The sequence below is a fragment of the Magallana gigas genome, chromosome 5, assembly GCF_963853765.1.
Source record: "Magallana gigas chromosome 5, xbMagGiga1.1, whole genome shotgun sequence".
In the NCBI taxonomy this organism is placed as follows: domain Eukaryota; kingdom Metazoa; phylum Mollusca; class Bivalvia; order Ostreida; family Ostreidae; genus Magallana; species Magallana gigas.
In genome coordinates, this window is record NC_088857.1 from 21,897,133 (window position 1) to 21,912,331 (window position 15,199).

The 15,199-nt window shown below is 33.3% G+C and overlaps 1 protein-coding gene across 11 annotated transcripts in view; it reads right to left on the minus strand.

Moving 5' to 3' along the window:
- Positions 1-15,199, minus strand: part of LOC105333153 (poly(rC)-binding protein 3) — a 64,179-nt gene that overhangs the window by 26,141 nt on the left and 22,839 nt on the right. For 10 of the 11 annotated variants that reach the window (XM_034477756.2, XM_066084836.1, XM_066084835.1 and 7 more), the window contains 2 exons: positions 10,384-10,466; positions 5,017-5,077 (listed from right to left, as the gene is read on the minus strand). The gene's annotated coding sequence lies outside the window, so the exon portion shown is untranslated. Of the gene's footprint in view, positions 1-4; positions 135-5,016; positions 5,078-10,383; positions 10,467-15,199 lie in introns of those variants that run through there. The other variant, XM_066084840.1, reaches the window with a different exon arrangement.

A 15,199-nucleotide genomic window follows, 5' to 3' on the forward strand; every position in this document is an offset into this window, starting at 1 on the left:
TTACCTTGTCTTTCTACTCCCAGACAGTGAGGCTAGAATACTAATACTAGTACTAAGTCACTACACCTCTTTCAGTCAATTAGCACACAATGCGCTAACCAAGGCCTGATGATGGGAATATATAAAGAAAATGGTGCAATATCAATGGAACATATTGTATTAATGAGCAAAGGAGGTGAGGAAAAAGAAGAAGGCAAGAAGACTTGGTACTGAGTAGGAATAAACACCTATAGAACCGCCAAACTGCTTCATCTGGATCCACTTACCAACAATAAACTTTATGTCTTGACAGTAGATTGAAGCTATATATAAATATACCCCCAAGGTAAAATTCATATGCTGGTAAAATAATAGAAAAATGCTGCTCACAGTATTCTGCATGATGAGGTATACCTGCAACACTATGCGATTATAGGGTTAATTAGTTGCAGAAGTGTTTTTCTATTTCACTTTCACTACACTTCATTACACTAGCTGTCCCATTTTTGCTGCCCCCATCCTCCGACTCCCTAAAAGAGTCACCCTTCTCTTCTGATGTTTAGTAAGAAAACCCACTCAATGAAAAATTGAAGAAAAAAAAACCACACTTCATATATGATATACGGGTTTTAAAGCAGTATCGTTTTCATTAAAATTCCATATTCTTTTGCAATAAGTGAAAGCAGCTAGGATTAAGCACAGACTCCACAGAACTTAAGTACGTTGTCATAGAAACTGTAACTTTGATGGAAATGAAAATTAATTTCAATTCCTGTCTGCGCAGGTTGCTGAATTTCATCAATTACATCTCTGCAAAGCTCTTTTCATAAGCGCATGATTACCAAGCAAGTGACATTTTGGATCAGGAAAATTCTCATTTCTAAGAACTGAAATTTGCAATTTCATACAACTCCAATTACACTAAACATTCTTATTCATTTAAAATGACCATTTACAGTAACTGATTTTATCTGCGAAGACTTCATGCAGTGACAGCTTTGCTTTTTTGTCTTCTTTTTTTCAATAACAGCTTTTTTCGTCCCTGCTGTTGTTATAGATACCTTGTAAAGTACTCGCCATACAGTGCATAATCAGACCTCTGCAATTACCAAGAGCCGGTACGTGCAACCTTTTAGCTTTGGCAAGAACTCCAAGCGTCCAACATTAGAGAAGCAATGAAAGACGTTCTTGTTCCCAATTTTCCGAGGACAATTGGAAAAGCATTTATGGGGATTTTGAAATAAAATGGCCTCGTTTTACATCTAATATCCCATTACTACATCCTCTCCGCTGGGAAATCACCTGCTTCTTGGATCACACTAATTACCCAAACAAAAGAGAGATACCCCATCTCTTGTAATAAGACAATCAGAATTATGGCTGAAAATGATGCCGCTAATGAGCTGCTCTTGATTAAAGACATCTTGTTGCAAATGGCCAGCATGCCCCTGCAAGCAAGTTAAAGGTAAGATGTTTGCACTTGAACCTCAATTCTCTACAGAAATGTCTTTCACTTCATTTGTGTAATGCAAGTCCTAATTATTTCCATAGTCTGAATAGTTCTATTCTACTGAGGTCATATTGGTTTATACTGAACATTCAACAAAAGTACCACACATGCCACATCAATTACATGACTCAAAATTCAACAAACTCTACTACATGTAAACAGGAAGACTCCCCCATAAGATCACATTTCTATGTGTTATTGTCTTTGCTGATCATTAAGATGATGACATATTCCTAATAACTTACCATACTTGTTTAAACAAACTAAACGGACCCTTTATTTACTGTGTTATAACTTACGTTTGCGTTGACCATGAAATTTTTTGGTGAATTTTCCATTGCAATTAATTCTCAAAACATTCATGGATATGTTTTTAGTGGGTATATTTAAAATTACATTTAACAAAACTGCAGTGATTTTATTTTTTTGTTTGGATTGTTTTCCTGGGTGGGTGGGGAATCACCATGAAATCTACAAAAATCAAGTCACTACCAATTCAAACAATTGATTCTTAATTTTACATACAGCATACAACAAAGCTCAAATACATTGTCCTCTTCTTGCCAAAGAAAATCTATATTTAATGATGTGGATAAAAATAAAACAACTTTGCATCAAGACTTTAGATCTGACTGCAATATGGCAAAAGGCTTAAACAATGAAAAATTCTAAATCCATGAGTGTTTCTTTAATTATTAACATAATCATCTTTATGAATGTCCAGTCTTACAGATTTTCAACAACTGACCAAAAAGAATCCAAAAGACACCCCCCCCCCCCCCCAAAAAAAAAAAACTTCCCAAAAACCACCAAAAAAACCCCAAAAAACCCACAGGACCAGCCTTAATAAAGTACGTTAATGTTTAAACTAATATGAAATTTTGGAATAATTAAGGTATCAACTTTGCTAGTACACATGTAATATGTCTGAACCATCTCAATTGCATGGTTACTTGCTTCCATCCTGTATTTAAGGCAACAAAATCAATGAAGCCCTGGTGAGCTTGATTTGATTACATCTCTTGATATCATTCCAATTCATTTTCTACTCAGAATAATTTCTCTAAATCTTTGCTGTTTAAGAATGAGGGGAGTAATAGTTGAATATAAATATCTACTGATAGGCTTGCTTATTTTCTTAAAGAAGGCAGGTATTTGCAATGACAACCCTAACTTTTATTTTCAATTAAGGCGAGAGAAATTAAATTTTTAGTTTTACGGATCCGCCGACCCAATTTTTCCGATTTTGTAAAAAAAAAAATAATGAAAAAAAAATTCGTATCTTCGGAAATTTTTCCGGAATTTTCAAGTTTGACCGATCTTGGTTTTAAAATTACTTTATTTGATTTGAAATCTGCAAAACGTTTGACAAAGGGAGCTTTTAAAATCAAGTGTAAGCGTCTCTATAACATGGAGTATTTAAGATGGAGGTCAGCCATGCATGGTTTGGCTTGAAAGTTTTTATGAAAAGCAAAGAAAATGTTATCCTGAACAAGTTTTAAGGTTAATACCAATGATCTTGAAACAAACACAAAGTACACAGTGGATAGTGGACAAATTAAACTTAATATTGTAAGTTCAAGCAAATAATATGTAATTTTGATTAATAAAAGTTTGCCCACTTTTTTTTTTTTTTTTTTTTATTTTCCCTCCTCCGACCCAAATTTTTTACAACAAAATCCGTAAAACTAAAAATTAAATTTCTCTCGCCTAATCAGGAAAAATATTAAGAGTCATCTAGAACAGTATAAAAAAAAACTATGGAAATCATTACAGTTCTTTTGCAGGAATTTATTATCATAGCTCTTATCCAACTCTACTTAAATGCTGAATTTATTGAATTGGTTTCTGCTGGGTTATGAATTTATATTGGTCAAAATATGAAATTTCATGAAATGCAAAACGAGACAGGTGTTACTTATTTATAAATGTTTATTAAGAACACAAACCAACCTATGAGAAAACTGAATAAAATAACACTTCTTATTCTGCACAAAATTTAGGATGAAATCAAACTAATTGGCTGAGAGAGAGAGAGAAAGAAAGAGATATAATTTTTCATGTACTGCTAATACTGATCTGGCAGTAAACTGGCCATGACATTACAGTTAGCTGAGGCAGTAAGATTTTGCAAGAACTATTTTTTTAACATTTTCTAATCAAGTCTTGAAGTGAATGGCATGATCTATATATATATTTTTTTTAGTTCACAAGTCACATAATAATATAAGTTGATGGACCAGTGATAGATATGATAATTTGAAGGCACCTGTCGACCAATGCAATACACCAATTACAACAAGCTGTATCAGGACTTTATTGGAACCCCTGCAACAATACAGTGTTGTTTCTCTAAGTGCTAGGACATGTATCACCAACACATTTAATAAGCTATACATTCTTTTCTCCATTTCTACACTTTTGAACCTCCCACAACTTTGTTGTTGTCGAGGGTAACAAAATAGTTTATGCAAGCAAACAAACAAAAAGCTCTGTGGAACTTCCTAGTTTTGGTGGCTACAGAATGCAAGTACTGCAATATGCACATTGTTCTCTTGGAATGTCTGTGTTGCATTAACATGCTATTCCTCTGCATTTTTTGTTTAAATTTCATTAATATATAACCTGGAAGTCACGATACTAAAACAAATTCATTCTAAAATAACTTAAAATAAAGCACATATAATATTCAGGCCAACCCCCCCCCCCCCCCCCCCATGTGTATTATATATATCTTTGAGACTAACAAATAGTTACTGAGATAAATTTATAATAACCAGAGGTAACTTTTTTTTAAATTAACATTTCTTTCTTTTACCAAGCCTTACAATTGTGTAATAGTATGAAAATTATATCTTCATGTAGTTAAAAACTAATATTTCTTTTTTATCAGGTCCAATGGTTTACAATTACAGTGCATTGGTTGCTATGACACCATAGCTACCACTGCTAAGTATTCCAATGTATACCATTACATCTAAAACTTACTGTAGAATCAGTTATTTTTATGGGGGCCAATTTTCCTGGATTGTGGTTGTTTTTTGCCTGTTCATGGGGAAATAATTTCGTGGATGCATCAATTTTCATTTTCAGCAAGAAAAATAACTCTGAATTTTTTTCCATCAAGGATGTAAATTCGTGGGAGAGGGCTATCCAAGAATACCAAGAAAATTGAACCACAGTGAATTCTAATGATTCCACAGTATGTTAAACCACTAAATCACAAGTTGAATAAGTCATCAACATGCCATGGAGCCAAAAGACAGTTTTCATACCCTCTATCCTCTAATGCAATGCAAGTTAAACTACAGCAATTTTTTTTAAAGTTGCTTTACACTTACCGCATGGGCACATTTCTTATTATTCATATTTGAGAGAGAGAGAGAGAGAGAGAGAGAGAGAGAGAAGAGAGAGATTTTTTCATATAATCTACCCCCAATTAACTTCACCAGCTGTGATACAATGCAACAAAAAATTTCTAAAATATTGGTAAACTGTGAGCACAATGAACAAAAATTACAACTTACCTGACAGGTTTTAAGTTAAACAGGTGAATTGCTATAAGTCTCCATTATAGTAGCTTGCTTTCTACAATCAAAAAATCAAAAGTACTTAAACATCAGACATTAAAAAAAAAAAACCTCTATCACTTGCATACTTCCAATTTATATTATAAACTCTAAATTTGCAGTGCTATTTCAATTTATTACTATTATCTATCATCCCACTCTCAAGATTAATTGTAATTAAATTTGTAATTGTAATTGTATTATAATATTAAATCAGTTGAGCTTCATCCATAGGATGGCAATTCACTCACATCCAATTAGAGAGAAGGCTTATAGCATTATTTCAAGGAATTTGTGACTTAACGATGAAGAGGGATTTAAAAATAATCTAATTTTTCCAAAGATTGAATATATAGCTCAGCTTTTGGGCTTAAAGACAATCTCTTAACAAAATTCTACACAGCCTTTTCCAAAAAAAATCAAAGACAATTTGAAATGACAGTAAATTTCATCAACTTCTATTTCAGGAAGAATTTTCCTTCTTTGTTCCTTTGATAATCAGTCAAAGGATTTGGCCTTTTTTCTCTCTCAAATATTTGCTTTATAACCAACCATTTTATTTTTAAAACTTTAATATTACTTTTTTTTCACACTGCTTTTAAAAACATCACACCAAGAAAACTAGACATAATTTTAATTTTGAAAAACATTTTTTAACACATCTACTGCAACACGAATAAACTTCTGCTTGCCCAACCTTAGTTTCTCAAACCAACAGGTACTTTTCATTTGGCTGACTTTTCCTACCTACAGGTCAAAGAAAAAAAACAACATAGGCCCTCTCAACTGGCAAATTTTGCTTGAACAAACAATACTGTCCTTGCTTTGTCTAATAACAAATATAAATATGGTGCATCTGGTAATGATGGCGTACAAATGCAGCATTAATGAGCTCCACATGCAAACTCTTTCTACCACCTATAACTGACCATCATCTCTGAAGGCCAAACCATCCACATCAAATTCCAAAGCACCCCTGATGAATCTGGAGTACCAAAATAATAATTCATTAAATACTGACAAGGCAGTCTTAACCTTTCTTTGACCTGTGTCACTAATGATGCAAATTAATTTTTGTCACATCACTGATCTGCAAGATAACATTTTTTTTAGCCTGATGAACGATATGGATTAATTCTTACAATATTTACCAGGTATTTTTGTTTCATCTTATCTTTCTGATTTGCTCTCTATGAAATCAATTTGAACTGTGCAAAGAAAACATCTTACAGAAACAAAATTAACCCCTTTGTGTAAACTTGCAAAAATATATTCACAGGCAAATCAGACACACTAATTCATTTGTAAGAACGAAATTCAAAGAAAATTCACAAGGTTGCACTGGTTTGTTCTTAAGACAAACACTTTCTTGCACTTAATACAAACAAGTGAAGTTGAAAAAAAATGAAAGAACCACACAATATTAGAGACTCTTTTCATCAAATTGAATCCTATAAGAGAATAACACTTCTAGATTAAAGACTTTTAGAATACCACACCAAGTTGATACACAGATGAACTAAGTGTGGCGACATTAATCGGTGCAGCCACAACATGCTCATTGTACGGTTTGTAATTATGGTGCTGGGAAAATGATGCAGCAATTCCCAAGCATAAAGAAGAAAGGACTGGTGGTGAGAGGTGGGGTGATCTACACTAAGCCGAAAAAGATTCATATTAATAATGCTAAAAAAATCACGAAATATGGTGGAATCTTTAGATTTCGTGGAATTCGTGGGTACCTATCATCCACGAATTGACATCCTCCACGAATTAATAAATCAGGGTTTCCTTATGTTGGTACATGTATAAGAGAATACATGAAATTACGTCCCTGCAAACCTGTAAAATTTAAGGAATCCATGAAATTGGCCCCCATGAATTTAAATGAATCCACAGTATGTAACTCATTCTTTGCAGAAAAATCAAAGACCTATAAAGTAGAAAAAAAAAGTAGCTGATATAACAATAACTTACTAACAATTAAATAATTATTACTTATTCCATCTTTTCATGATTTTCTTCCTCTCAGGTATCTTTAATTCAATTTCATAAGAAAAGCAAGTTTTTCACATGGAACTATCATATATGATTAATGAAGCAAAATTAGTTTGGGAGAACACGAGGTGATTTAGCAACCTCAGCCAAATGCCATGTTTTGTTGGTTTAGGATTACATAACACCTAAATTCATTCTATGGATGTATAATTAGAACAGTGCATCTGTATTGGGAGGGGTTGAGGGGGGGATATCTACCCCACTGCTGCTGATGAGGCTTTCTTCTGAGGATGTTAAACCTGGTGTCTCCATTATATACATCTGGGCCACCATCAAGCTTCACTAAAGCATGATCAGAAATTGGGTACAAATGCTCACTAAATATGACAGCTATTTTCTGACGTCAGACCCTCGTGAATTGCAGATGTTCGTCATTAGGAACAAAGAATATAAACCTTTATTCTCATGGTTCTATAGAACATGTAGAAACATTCAGATGAGTTGTTAATAAAACATTTCATTAACCCACTTGATAAAACAAATCATTATCCAATCATTGAGCTGCAGATTCTCACAGATTACGGTCTACTTTTTTTTTTTAGCTCTTCTTTTTTTATGGCAGTTCTTTTTATCATGGTTCTATCTGTAAGGGGGAGTTAACTCCGACTGTGATCTGACTTGTCTAGCGAACAATGAGTTGTGAAATGGGATGTCATGAAACTTTATCAAAGGAAACTGCCATATGTTCCAACATATTTATTTAGGAACAACAATAATAAGCTTGGGAATCTAGACACACTACAAAAATCATGTTTTGAAGTATATATCCAAAGAGAAGATAAAATCAGAAAAAAGAGGGATTCTAGCAATCTTTAAACACAAAATGACATAATACTGTTAATTTTATGTGGCAGGCAAGCAGACAGTACTGATGTTTAATTGTCATGAAAATGATCAAAAACAAAGGCAGGTTTTGAAAAAATCATAAACCAACGAGTGGTTCCTCATAAAAAAATTACATGTGGTAAAGGAAATTTCTACAGGGAACCCATTGAGCCCCAGTTTCCTCTGTTCAGTAGAGTGCTAGTATGCCTTATTATAAAGTGGTATATTGTCTGGGTTTTAATTCAAGGCGAAGATTTCAATGTAAGACACAACACACAAGTCAAAAACTGAATGTCAGACTTACACGTATGAGTGTAAGTGTGCATGGTTTATATTGCGGATTATAAAACTGCGAGTTTTTTTTTTTTTTCATCAGAGCCTTGAATGACCCAAAATTATGTGCATTGCAGTAGTAATTTAAGTTTCAAAAACATTAGTTATAATGCAAAGAACTTCATCAAATTTGTTTCTACAGTATTATACATTCCTGGTATATTTGGTAAATACTAGCTGCCTCAACCATGAAATATCCTCATCGGCTATCTTGAAATACATGTAGAACTTTTTCTATTTTCTAATCAATGTCATCACAGGAGCTAATCCCAAACATTGGCAATATTGAATTTTTCTTCTCCCAATATTTTTTTTCTGTCTATCATTAACTCAAGTCTCCAATGTTAAGAAGAAAAGGGTCGAAGATTTTTCATCCTTGAATGACCCTTTGAATTTGCAAGATGCTGAGAGTCACATAAGCTGATTATATTAAAGTAATTTAAATAAAATCAATTTAGAATTATGTTTCTCTTACACAGGGTTTCAACCTTTTCACCCTGCCGATAAGATGGAATTACTGAGCTGCATTTCCGAATCAGTACATACAAAAATCAATAGACCTCCAGATTTACACTATACATTTTTTTTCTCATACGCGAGAGATAACCCTAATGAAAACCCCCACATATTAATTAAGGTACAAAAAAAGCATATCCTCACACATGTTCAGTATGTGAGAAGGGGTAAATAAAGAATCATATGACTAATTACTTCTTGTGGAATATTATTTTTTCAACACATCTTCGCCTAAATATTTGGCAGATTTAATCAAGATTTACATATACAGTGTGGTTTCATCATTTGCGTTTAACACCAATTTACATGGCTTTCATTGTTAAACTAATCCATTGGAATCAAATGTGATCTGTTCATCTAGGTGACAAAATTTAAGAGGGCTCAACAGTTGTGGCCATTTTTAGACTATTTTAATCTCCTAAAGATGAAGATAGAGATCTGTATAAATATATAGGAAAATGATAAATTTTTTAAAGCTAAAATATATTGAATTTTTTTCTTTACTAAATGTAAGTTTACGGCCAAAAACATCTAAGGTCAAAGGTTAACAATGATAAATCAGTCTAACTATTCAATGTTGACCAGCCTACTATTTCAACATCATATTTTGTTGACAATTACTATTTCAACATCATATTTTGTTGACAATTACTATTTCAACATCATATTTTGTTGACAATTACTATTTCAACATCATATTTTGTTGACAATTACTATTTCAACATGATATTTTCTTGACAATTACTATTTTTAACATATTTTGTTGACAATTACTATTTCAACATGATATTTTGTTGACAATTACTATTTCAACATCATATTTTGTTGACAATTACTATTTCAACATCACATTTTGTTGACAATTACTATTTCAACATCATATTTTGTTGACAATTACTATTTCAACATGATATTTTCTTGACAATTACTATTTTTAACATATTTTGTTGACAATTACTATTTCAACATGATATTTTGTTGACAATTACTATTTCAACATCATATTTTGTTGACAATTACTATTTCAACATCACATTTTGTGGACAATTACTATTTCAACATCATATTTGTGGTAATTACAATACTTCAACATCAAATTTTGTTGATAATTATACAAACGATCATTTATCACCTGAATGACTTGATCTTAATTGCCAATGGAAATTTCAATTTCTGTAATCCATTGCTTAAAAATATCCTATTTTCTTTTTCTTTACATAAATCAGAGTTATTCCTCTTCTCAAATTGCAAATGTAAACCGTTTCTACATCACAGTAATGTCAAAGGTATATATATAAAAATAATAATTATGAAAAATAATTTCCTATTTTTTTTTTTTTTTCTGTAGCAAAATCTGACTACTGATATTATTATAGGAATACATTCATCCAGCCCTGCTTTCTCCAAAGTACCTTAATTACTCACAACAAAGCTCTCAGTAATTTAATACATTTGTTTATCAGAATTCCATATTGCTTTGATATTCTTATACTCATGTATCATAACATATACAAATGTTTTTGCAATCTTCCACTCTAATTGGTTCACAGGTCTTTAAACTCGAGTATAAAACAAATAAGAACATGTACTCACTTCCTTCTGTTCCTCTCTAGCTTCCTATTGGCTAAAAATCTGCAGTTTCCTCAGGTTCAGCATCTGAGCATAGAATTGTCTGCCTGGAAAATGAAAAAAAAAATGTGTGATTTTTTTTTTTTTTTTACTATCTCATTACATTATTACAAGGTACAATACACATAGGAAATCAGAGTTATTCCTCTTGCATTGCACCGAACAGATTCCTCGATCGCGTGCATCAATGAATTTGTGAATGTACCTGTTCTCAATGGTGCACGAAAGTTTTATTTGTGCATTCTGAAATGCTGAATTTTAAAAGCCAAAAATTAAACAGATGATAAATCATAGAACATAATTAACTGAGAAAAATCCAGTCTCTATGAAAATCAATGAGTTCTCTGCTAACGAACCTCATCAAAGTCATTGCACTCACTTAGAACACAGCGGCTTCAAAGGTTCATCATAATAGCTTGCGGTAGAAAAAGTGGATTTCACTTTCATCATAATTGTGGAGTTCCTGATAAGACATTTCTAGAAATCTCTGTCCACGAAGGTGGAAAATTACCAAATTATGAAAAGCTGATTAATTGTTTTTTTGGCTTCAAAACACCAAAATCTATGAAGATTGCAGGGAAAAAAATAATCAATCATTGCCTTTCTTTAATAGAAAAGCAAAACTAATATCTGGATTATAAGAATTAATGTCAGAAGAAATTCCTGCACAGATCATCGACTCACATCAGGTGTCCTAATCGAAAATATTATGTCATATTGGTGACAACAATCTCAATACCAGGAGCCACAAAATTTCGCCTATAAAAATCAAGCTAAAATACATATATGGAGCCTCGATCATAACCTTAAGTTCATTAAAAAAAAAAACGAAACGATTTTATTCAATACATTGTTCTGACATGCTTTTTGTGTAAAAAACACAACTAATCCCCACATTGCAGAGACGGCAGACACCTTCCCTTCCAACTGTGAACCCCGAGACCACAGTCTGGTACAGAGGACATGGAAATCCAATAACGACCCTGTCATTGGCTTTCAATCAGAGCTGTGCTATTTGAATAGATTTCCATAGGGTCCCCTGGGGTCTGCCCAATGATCACTTCACACCAGATGATAGTTTGACAATGTCACAGGAGCTCTCCAGCATAACTAATAAGCCAACACTTCTCTTCAGGTCCGGCCATAACTACCAATTCACTGCTCCTTCTTTGTATGAACTGGCTTAAAAACAGTCCCTGGTGTCAAGACTTGATGGTTCTGTATTGGCATACAACAGCCATTAATATCTACTCGGTTAATACATATTTTTTGAGAGGAGAGGGTGAGAAATCAAGAAAACAAGAGCAAGAGAGAGAGACAGAGAGAGAGAGATGGCTCGGAAAGCAGTGTTAAATTCTAGCTAGTAGGAAAAAAGAAAAATGTATCTTGTAAGGAATTCACAACAAAAAAGAAGATATTGAACAAATATTGACCAGTTACATATAGAAGCTCTTGATATATGTTAAGTGCACCAGTCAAAAACAATGGATTTTGGGTTTCAACTTTCATGCTTTTTTTTTGCACATGGCGTCCTTCAGGAGTCAGCAACAATAAGAAGAAAGATATTACAGCAATATAAATTTGCAGTGAATGCATTACTTATGATCTACATTGTTAAAAGATTCCTCCCTTATTGATTGAAGTCGACATTTGTGTGTCTACTAGTAACTGCGAGGATTTTTCCTGAATTTCCCTTTTTGATTAAGTAAAAGAAAACAGAAGTATGTAATTTTTCATGTGAGCTTAAAAGTACTATCAAAGCATCAATCACATATCATTATACTCCCAAACAACTCATAAAGGTTCAGATAATCAGTATAATTCCTCATAAGGTGTAGACAACTAATTACATCTCAGTCCTGTCTGCAGGGCTTCCAATGAAAAAAGATCATTCTCAATCCTTTCCTTATTTGTTACAGGAATTTTTCTCCCTGTCCGGTAAAGAAGCCATTCAACGCTCTCTGAAGACTTTGATCAGCTTGATTCCTTGGCATAAACCGTCAAGTTTTATGGACTCGCGTATCAGCTTTCAATGATGAGATTGACACTATGTCTGCTCTATGTTGCGAGCTGATCCTAGCAGGGAAACAGGGTGAAAATTACCATATCATAAATCAATTATCACCTCCCGCCACCAGCAATCTCCAATAGTCCCCAGGAGAGGTATCCAACATACATTGATTTGGCAGCATTGCATTGACTACAACTGGATGTAAAATACACTCCTATTTCTTGACTATGTATACTCACTATGTTTACACAAGTACCCATTAAAATTTTAAAAGATTCCCATTTCTAGAAAGCTCTTTTATTGAATGTTGCGGAAATTCGGTCCGTGTTGAACAAGAAGCTAGCCTATCAGGTTATTCAGGCAATACTTAAAAAAAAATTGAAATCAAAATAGGATTTTCATAAGCATTACTTGATCAACTGAGTAAATTTGGTTGATATATTGATTATACTTTCACAATATATTTATTTTTCACCAATGCACCCATCCTTTTCAGCTAGTGCACTTTAAAATCTGTGGTATTTGTTATAAATTATGTCATATAAAATAATACCATAAATTCTGTGCCCTAAAGGCTTTATCTATATAAATATAAAAACTTGTCTTCACCTTCCTGCTCCATTTTTAATATCTAAATTATTATTTGAAAATTTCTTAGAGAAAAAAATTGTTATATATTACAGAATATTTTTTTGTCTGAAATTAGTGGCAGTAACTTTGAATTAGTGTGTAGAAATCTGCATGCTTTACCTTCATATTTTGGTAAGAATTTTCCAAATGTCAGTATATGATAATAAATAAAAAAAGAATCTTTATTTTTATCACACCCCAAAATATGATAAGCCACCTAGAAATCTACCAATCAATAGACAGACAACGGTAATATGTCTAGCACATTCATATAGAACAATATTGGGTTTGCCTATGTGTACTAACATGTATCATGGTCATTTGACCCCCCCCCCCTTTCCCACCTTTCCGACCATGCAACAACACTCCAAAAAAATCCCCTTCCCAGAAAACAAAGCCGTGAATGACAGACTTAATACCAACTAAGAGGTTGCAGGAGAGAGAGAAAGACAATCATGACAGCTGTCAGAAATGTGTGTGTGCAAGATTTCATAATTGTCGCATTTGCTTGACATGATTGGAACTTTCTTCCTGGCATTGCATGCAGATAAGTAAATTCATGTCACATTTCATCACCGAGAATTAATCTGCACAATCACACGAGAGAAAGGGATGAAAACCTGCAGTCGATGATCGATACCGAGTTCTTGGGCAAAGGTTCCTGACAGGAAATTGACACCTCTTTGTGGCCTGTCATCTCTCACCAAATTTCTACTTCAAGAGAATGCTATAATATCCACCGGGCTTCAAGTACACTAAATACTCCGTAATGGAATAGGTTTCCATGGCAGCACTTACTTCAATTTTGTGACTAGAAAAAAATTGATGTTACATCGCACTTTAAACAATTATATGGAGGCAATGAGTAATAAATCTACCTCCACTTCCTGAAGTTTAAAGAAATCATTTGTCTTGTTCAGCAAAATATATAGTAGAAGGATGATGGTTTTCACCATTTGTGACTGTTTGAACACCAATAAATGGAATCTGTATGCATCTTTAGTTCCTGGAAGAATCTCATGAATAATACTTCCACCAATCAGATTTTTCTGTGGATTTCATGATGACTACTTGGTAACAGACCAAGTCCATCAAATTTTAATTCAATCTAAACCAGAACTGTCCGAGATAAACTTATACCCCATGATGGATGGCCCATTTTGGAAAGCATTATATAAATAGTGCCTGTTTGGGAGGGTAACAGTTGAAATTGACAACTTGTCAACCGACACTTTGCGTCGGTTGACAATGGTTTTCGAAGGGTGTCAATTTCAACTGTTATCCTCCCAAACAGGCACTATTTACTTTATTATACTGAATGTCTTAATTTTGGAGAATTTTTATATTGCTTTTCTATAGAAATGACGTGAATTCTACGGCGAACCGTACGCGCATAATTTATGCCCATGTAACAATTCGTTGTGTTACCCGTTGCTAAGTGTGTTGCTAATGCTGAGGGTAATAGAACGGATTATCAACTGCGTCTAAACCAATCAGATTTCAGTATTTAACATGAAAGTATAATAACATTTTTTAATTTCCTTGACCTTTGCCAATGACCTCAATTTGGAGTAAGGCCACCAACCATAATTCCCAGATATTTCTTCTTGTAAACGTGATGGACGAGACATGAAATGGGATGCACAGACAAAAAAGGCAAACAGATGGACAGAAAAATAGAAAGATAGACATGGTGATTCCATTAGAACCCTGAATATCTCCAATACTTATGCATCAATCTCTATGAGAAATTAATATAAAAATTGAAAATAAAATCCTTGCAGTAGCAGTAGTTTCTAAAACATGCTCCCAATAAAATCTGAGGTCCACAGACAGACAGAAAGACAGACAGACAGACATGCATGGTGATTTCAATATACCCCCTCCCAACTTTATTTGCAGGGTGATATAAAATAATTCATTACATTTTTCTCAGTTAGGCAGCAGGAATTAAGTTTTCATTTTAACAATATACCTAGACAAAGAACCTATTACAATCTGAAATCTCTTATGTTAAGATAGGAGAAAATTCAATTATCTTAAGACTAATTATCTTCATAGAAGTTCATTCAGTCTCTTAAAGCTATCATACAGCGATTATTCACATAAAAGTATATATTACTAAAATCACATGCACTT